Consider the following 8535-nt stretch of genomic DNA (forward strand, 5'->3'; position numbering starts at 1 on the left):
AGGGCCACATGTGGCCATTTTAAATAAAATTCCCCAACTTTCCATAATTAACTTTTAGCCCCAAATTTTCCTTAATATTTCCATCCAATAAAATTATAAGCAAGTTGTGCCTTAAAACAAAACCGGAGGTTAAAAGTCTCTACCTCGTATCTCGGAATAGTCTTGTCCTTAACTTATCATGGTTAGCTCGGATTATCCCAATGTACAAAATACGGGATATAACAGAGCCAATCCTTAAATTTCTCAAGAAAGACGCTCCCATAAATTCAATGGAAGAATGCCAAGATGCATTTGACAAAATCAAGAGATATCTTTCAAATCCTCCCGTCCTAGTGCCACCCAGGCAAGGGAACCCTTTGCCACTGTACCTGTCAGTATCAGAAAATAATTTTGGGTGCATGCTCGCCCAACATGATGAGGAAGGCTAAAGGGAACATGCCATCTACTATCAAGTAAGAAGTTAACATCCTGCGAGTCACTGTATACGCTCATAGAGAAAACCTGTTGTGCTCTGACCTGGATTGCTCAAAAGCTGAGGCACTACCTATTGGTGTTCACCACTCACCTCATGTCCAGAATAGATCCCTTGCGACACATTTTTCGACAACCGATGCCCGTAGGAAAATTGGCTAAATGGAAAATGCTACTAAGCGAATTAGACATTGTATACGTAGCACAAAAAGAAATCAAAGGACAAGCCTTAGCTGATTTACGGGCGAAAAGTCCCATCATGACAAACTTGAACCATTACGGACTTTCTTCCCGCATTTAGGTGCGATGGTTATGGAAGAAATAAGTGGCAGAACTATACCTCAAGCCGGAGGATGTTCTTTGATGGGAGTACCAATTACAAAGGATCAGCATCGAGGCGCGGATAGCATCGAAACAGACAATACTATCCGACAAGCCGCAAAGCTCAAACTTCGTATGTACTCAACTGCACGGTGAATACGAAGCGTGGCATCCTCACCTCTCGGGATGGCATCGGACATGAACATGTTGCCGTTAGTAATGGGACTCCGATTTGCTCATAAATCAAGTGAAAGGAACAAGTAACAAAGAATGACAAGACACACCCATATAAATCTATGTGCAAAGGTGTCAGGGATTCCGTAGTATTGACTTCAAGCATACTCCAAGGGCCCAAAATGAGCTTGCAGATGCTTTGGCTACGATAGCCTCTATGATTTAGCACCCCGAGAGTACACACATCGATCCACTGCAGATCACAATAAAATAAGGACAGGCTCACTGCGTCCATGTCGAGGCCAAACCAGACGGTCAACCATGGTATGCCGACATTAAGGCATACTGGGAGGCTTGAGAACACCCCCGCAGTTCACCGAATCGGCGAAGACCATTAAGAGGTCGGGTAACGGGTTATTCCGAACAAAGAAATGTGGGCCAAAAGGACCCTTCGACCTTGGGTAACTCGGGATGCGCGACGCCAAGAGACAATAAATCGCTCGAAAGAGGCGCATGCAGTGGGTACGCAGACTCGCATAAATGGATCTATCCTTGCTAAGAAAATCCTCGAGGACAGATATTACCGGATGACCAGCGGACCATGACTCATAAATTGCGGCGTGTTGCCATCGTTGTCGTATACACGGAGGTCTGATCAAAGTTCCGCCCTCACAGCCTCCAATGGACATCGCTTCATTTTAGTCGCCATCGATTACTTCACTAAATAGGTGGAGGCGACTTCCCCCAATTCAGTGACCAAGAAAGTCGTGGCTGACTTCGTTAAAAACAATATGATATGTCATTTTGGTGTACCAAAATCTGTCATCACTGACAATGGTTCCAATCAACGCTATTTGACGAAGGACTTCTCTCTCGAACAATTATAGACTCACAAAACTCTACCGCCACCTTATAGATGAACGGAGTCGCAGGTCGCAACAAGTACATCAAGAGAATCTTGAGAAAAATGATCAACAACTACAAGAATTGGCACAAACAGTTGCCTTATGCTTTTTTGGGGTCGAGAACAACAACTCGAACTTCCCCCGGGGAAACCTCATACCTCCTTGTCTACGGTGCAGAAGCGGTCATACCCGCAGAAGTGAAAATCCCTTCACTCAGAATCATCTAAGAGGTAGAGCTAAATGACACAGAATGGGTCAGAAATCGCTATGAGTAACTAGCCATGGTAGATGAAAAGAGAATGGTGACGGTATGCCATAGACAATATTGCATAAAAGAATGTATCGAGCCTTCTGCTGCTTTCGTCGAGCTCCCGACTTTTTCAAATTGGACAACTCATACTCAAATGAGTCTTCCGCCACCAAGAAGAATACAAAGGAAAATTTCGCGCCAAACCGGCAAGTGGCCGATACGGTCGTAGAAAGTACTCGTGAGGAGCCGTAGTCCTAGCCGAGATGGATGGATAGGAGTGTCCCAAGGCTATCAATGCAGACGCACTCAAGAGATACTATGTTTAGGATTCTATTTGCTTGTAATTGCATTATCATTTCCTTGTAATCGTATATTTATGTAATGAACTACGCAATGACCTGACTTCCCCACAGTGGGATACGTAGGCAGTCCATATCGGACCCGGTCACATTATTAGCAAAAACCAAAACTCAATTACTTTATTTCGAACTACATTCGACCCGAATTCCTACTGCAACAGGATACGTAGGCGCTTTCGAGCGCGGTCGTCATAAAAGAAAAACTCAAGAAACGCTTAAGAAACCTCAGAGACAATAAAGCAGGAGAAATTAACAAGATTAAGCTATAAGGGTCGACACAAGAATCAACAAAAGATCACGCCTCCACACCGGGGTAGAATTTTGAGGTTTAAAAAAATTCCTATGTAAGAAATCAACAAAGTTAAGCAGGGCAGAGCAAAGCCATACATTCAAGTGGCAGAATTTTAGGGAACCTCAAAATTCCCGCATGATAAGATAATACAAAGTCGATCGCAGAAAGATTCTGAATCGAGGTGCAAGAATTTGAAAGATCTCAAAAAATTCTACCAAGCTCGTAACTCAAAGAATCGCATCTTCGGGAAGAATCGAAAGACCTTATTCGAAGAAAAGACACGCCATGACACAAAAACGAAATAATTACTTCTTTTAAGGAAAAAACAACGCGCATTTTATAAATTTTACTCTAGATTTTCAAAACTAGCATAAGTATATACTAAAATCATCTCTCGAAATACCAAGCCCAAAAGGGTTCAAAGAAGCATCAAAAGGAGACACAGACGGGAGGACAGTGACGCTAATTGGCCTCTTCGAAAACTCACGATTTTCCTTGCATTTGTGCTGAACAGATGTTGGTGCACGTCACCGAATCGCTTACTCACAACAAAGGCAAAAAGCAAACTCAGCCAAGCGGCAAAAGTACCAGGAGGCCACAGCAGAGAATGGGCGATAAAGACACATCTGACCACAAGGGTCACAAAAAAATGGACAAAAGCATATCTGACCATGAAGAAAGATTGAACGACAAAGACATAGCTGACCAAGAGGGTCACAATGAATGAGCACAAAGAAACATACGACCAAAAAGGTCATGAGAAGGACGAAAGGCATATCCGACCACAAGGATCAACAGCCAATACAACGGATAAAAGAAAGATCATCCAGCGGCAAGGTCCATATTTGTCATCTGCATGCCGAGAGGGCTATTCATGCAAACTGCCAAGAGGGCCATTCATGCAAACTGCCGAGAGGGCCATTCATAAAAATTATTGAGAGGGCCATTCATATCAAACTGCCGAGAGGGCCATTCATATCAAACTGTCGAGAGGGCCATTCATATCAAACTACCGAGAGGGCCACTCATACAAATAGCCGAGACAGACATTCATTTAAAATTCCACGAAGAATACTTGCGATATTGTTAAGTTCCAGAGACATGCACACAACTGCAAGAAAGGAGCCAACTTGTTGGACCAGATCCAGACGAATTGGTGCCCATGAGAGTTAAGCTCTCCGGCCAGGATTTGACTGCCATCCAATCTTATTAGACTCAACCACAATTTGTCTTGTTTTTATCTTCTTTACTAAAAAATCGCGACCGGTCAAACACACACCGGGAAATTTGAAGGTATTCCTGCATAAGAGACATACTCTTCTCCAGCGAGTCGAACTACATGTGACCTGATTCCCAGAGACCAAGGATATGTAGGCGGGCTCAAGACCACAGAGTCGGTCACACTCTAACAGCTATCCAGAGAGATCTCGGTCACTTCACCGAGAATTTCAGGACTCTCTTGCCGAATTACTTAAAAGTCCTTAGTTGAGTCGAACTACAAGTGGCCTAAATTTGCGTATAGCCCGAGACATGTAGGAAACCCAGAAGCCAGGGTCCTGCTACGAATGTGAAAATTGCATGAAAATGAAGGGTAGAATGAGTCGGGTTAGTAAAAAATTAGGGTTAGTCAAATTTCATTGCTCAGGGATGGTCCCGGCATCCCCGAACACCGAAGGGACAGTAGTTGACACCTAATTTTTGACCTCCCATAATTTATTTTAATCACTCAGAGTTCTTGCATAATAAATAAAATGAGCTATGCATCTTAAAGGGTTTAAATAGTTTTTATATAAATTGTTCAGGTCAATATTTTACTCCTTTAAATTGATAAAGAGGTTTTTTATGACATCATAAATTATTTAGAAATTAATTGGTATCTTTGTGACATTTATGGAATATTTTATTAGAATTAATCAAGAGCAAAACAATGTTGAATAATTGTTTATTTAATTGTTAAATTGTCAAAAGTCAAAATTAAATGATAATTTACTCCCTTAAACCCAAGGAACTTGAATAATTTAAAGAACTGACCATTTTACCCTAAATCTTTAATCCTGTGTGTTTGCATAATTGTTTGAAATTAATAAATTATTTTAGTATTAAATTAGGTTAATTAAATAAATTAGAGGGTCATCATTGCAAATTGGTTTTAATTACTAATTTTTTACATCATGGCCACAATTGAATTAACCAATTCATGGTTTAAGACATTTGAGGTCATTTTTGTAATTTTAGCCTCCTAGTGACTTTAAATGAAATGAGTCAAATGACAAAATCCATTGGCTCAAATTAATTAAGGTTATCAATTTAATTTAATATTAATTGGTTAATTAGGTTAAGTAGAGTTATAATCAATTAGGATTAAGTCAATTAAGGCCATACTTGAAAAGTAAGCCCATTTACATGATTAGCCACATTTTAAATTAATTAATAGGTTGATTACGTCCTAAATTGGCTATAATTAGAATATTATGGTCAACCATCAATGTTTTAATGTTTACCTATCTTTTGTTTTACCCATTTTACCGTTTATGTACTTATATACACTTATATATATATACATATATATACGAGCTAAGGGACCATGTCCATTTCTTTTAAATTGGACCGAGCCCAGTCCAAAATGGACGTGACCCGGCCTAGGCCTGCCCAGACATAAGGGGTAATACCCCTCTCATTTCCCCAATTTTCATACCAAACGAACCCTTATATTACCCTCTCTCCTCCCCTTTCCCTTTTTCCCCTAACCCTAGGCCCGCCTTCGATTCTCTCTCTCTCTCTCTCTCTTTCATGCCTAGAATGGCAATGGTATAGAGATCTCAGAGTTCTCGCAGGTTTTGTACAACCAAAAGCATGAAAAAATTAATGTTTCAACATTTTTTCAGTCGGATCCGTCCAAACACGGTATTAATCTTCTCCTCTTTCACTTTTTCTTTTCCTTTTCTGAATCAAAACATGATTTTCGCATTTTTGTTGTTATAATGGGACGGTACGAACTTGATTACTATTGGTTCGCAAGGGTTTGGTTTGGATTGACCAAGAATGGGTTAGGTCCAACTGCATACGTTTATCTTTAGTGAATCTTAGCCATTAATTTCATAGTATTATGTTTTGCATCTAAAAGATCTCTTGGTACCACATCATTTGTTTAGATCTTTCAATGAACTTTGGGGTTCTATTTTATAGAACCCTAACCCTCTCACAAAATGGAGAGCACACGGAGAAAAAGGGGAAAAAGAGAGAAGCCAAAAAGCTGGAATTTTGAGTGTAAGTTAAAATCTAAGCTTTTTAGTCAAATTTTAGACTTAAATTTCTTATAAGGTTTGAGTCTTTCAGTTCTAAAAATTTATTTACTTTCATTTTTGGCGTGGCTGAGCTCTGGGATTGGAAGCATTAAGGTCCAAGTTCAATTCTTGATACGGCTGCACACACAAAAGGAAACATTTTATCTTGTTATTCCTTTTCTTGTATTTTCCTTGGTTTAGTTGTAAGCAATGGTGATCTGTTTAACCTAGGAAGCATTGTTAATATGAGTTTAAAGATTATCATGTTATCATTTTTCCTTCCTTGCTTTGTTTGATTATCAGTGATGGTCTACTTAGTTTAAGAGTATTGTTAATAGGAATAGTAGTTAGTTGAAGTCATTTTATGATCACTTTCCTGTAGTCCTCCTTGCTTAGTTGAGTAATGATTTGTTTATGTTACCAATGTGAATATACTTAGCTTGAATTGATAGCTGAAGGCTTAAGTCATCGACAGACCCTCGTACTTGTCCATGAGATCCATTTAGACCCCCCAACTGAGACTCCTACTATTTAAACTCTTCAAAATCACTTTTACTGTTTCACTTGGACACGTCAGGCCTGCTTGGCACTGTGCGTGTTGCACACTGCTCATGAGAGCGTGAACTGCGTTAATAATGTTGTTGACATGGGTCCCAATGACAAGTGTCAACGAGAGAAAAAAGAATTAAAAAAAAAACACAATTCTCTATTTGTCCCTTGTTTCATCTTCTCTTCACCCACCGTCATTGACTGGCTCGACCGTCATAGCCATAGCCACCGGCTTTACCACCAAACCATCATGGTTTTCCTCCAGCACCAAGCCTACCCATCTCCATAATATTTTTGCTCTTCAAAACTTTTGAAGCCACCGATATTTCACTTCTTGATTGCTCCACTAACACCTTACACCCACATAATCAAAATTAAACATCACCAAGCAAACAAAAGTTAGATAGCCCATCTATAAACATAACTTAATATCACCACAATAAGAAATTGGGTGTCAGAGATCCACCACCGCCATAACTGCCTCCACCAAACCACCATCATCTCTGCCAACATTCATTTAAAATTAGTCAATATTCATCTATCAAAAATCATACCGCCCTGTTATCACTAAATACCATTTTTGATCAAAAAATAACTTTGTTCAATTTCTTTCAAAGATAAAACCCCTAAAACACCAAGTCATACACCATACACGCCACCCCAACACACCATTGCCACAACCCTCACTGAACGAGGACGAAGAAGAACCAGAAATACTTGAATTATGTTAGTATCTCATGATTGAAGAAAAACAATGAAATTTCCAATGAATTAAAAGGAAGAAAGGAGAGGGATTTGTGGATAGACATGAAGGACATTAAAAAGTGAAGGTTATATATATATTAGTAAAGATAGAGGATTGAAAAGGGAGAAGAAATTGGGAACCTTGGTCATCAATGGCGGATAAAAGTGTGAAAATGAGAGAAAAAAGGATTGGGAACAAGAATGAGAAGAGAGAGCTAGTTGCCTTTTTTTTTTCTTTTTTTTTTTTTTTAATTTCAATGTTGAAAAAACAAATATCTTTGTATTTTGCTTTATAGTTGGATTATGTGGAATTAAATGCCACATGTCTCTTTTTCATTGGCTTTTTTTTTTTACCACATCAGCGAGTGTGAACTACACGCATCGTTTCTTACTTTTGTTTAAGCTAGGGGTGTCTAAATGTCACATTTTGGGTAGAAGTTAAGTGTTTAGATGGTACTGGGCTCTGTTGGGATGTCCAAGTGGAATTTTTTGACAAGTTCAAGGGTCAGTCGATGATTTAAGCCATATCTTAATAATGCTACGATAGTTTGTGGTTATTTGTGGCAAATATATGACCATGATTAATCAGTAGCATTTTACAAATTGAGTTTTAAATGTAATTCTGCTTGGTTTAAGTATAATTCATGCTTTGTCTTGATCATTTATTTGAGTAGATTAAATTTAGAGAATAATGGGAAAAAATTGTTGAATGAGCTTGAGTCTAGAAGGGGTCTGAACTAATTATGGGACTGTTAGGGTGGAAGGTGTGGACTAAATATAGGTCATTGACTGTTAATGATGAATTAAGAAGATGAATTGCCTTATAAGACTGATCTCTTTAGTATCTAAGATAAGTAGGAGAGGGAAAGGGAGAAATGAAACTATTTAGACCTCTATGATTTTGGCATATGTATTGTTTATTGATATGAATTGTCCTACCTAAGGTCCAAGCTATTAATGGTCTAAATTACTGAGTCATAGTCATGGGAGTTGAGAATTTGAATATCTGTTGTCTGCTTGATAACATGAATATCCTGCTTTCTGTTGGCCTGTGCATCTGTATGGTATTTCTTGGGACTTATTTGGGGTTAGTACTCTGCTTCTAAGAACCTAATTGTGCCAAGAATCTTAAGAGCTTGTCTATGTTGAAAGATCGAGAGATCAGTATTGAAAGCTAATAGTAGAT

Source organism: Lycium ferocissimum, chromosome 6 (genome assembly GCF_029784015.1).
Source record: "Lycium ferocissimum isolate CSIRO_LF1 chromosome 6, AGI_CSIRO_Lferr_CH_V1, whole genome shotgun sequence".
NCBI lineage: Eukaryota > Viridiplantae > Streptophyta > Magnoliopsida > Solanales > Solanaceae > Lycium > Lycium ferocissimum.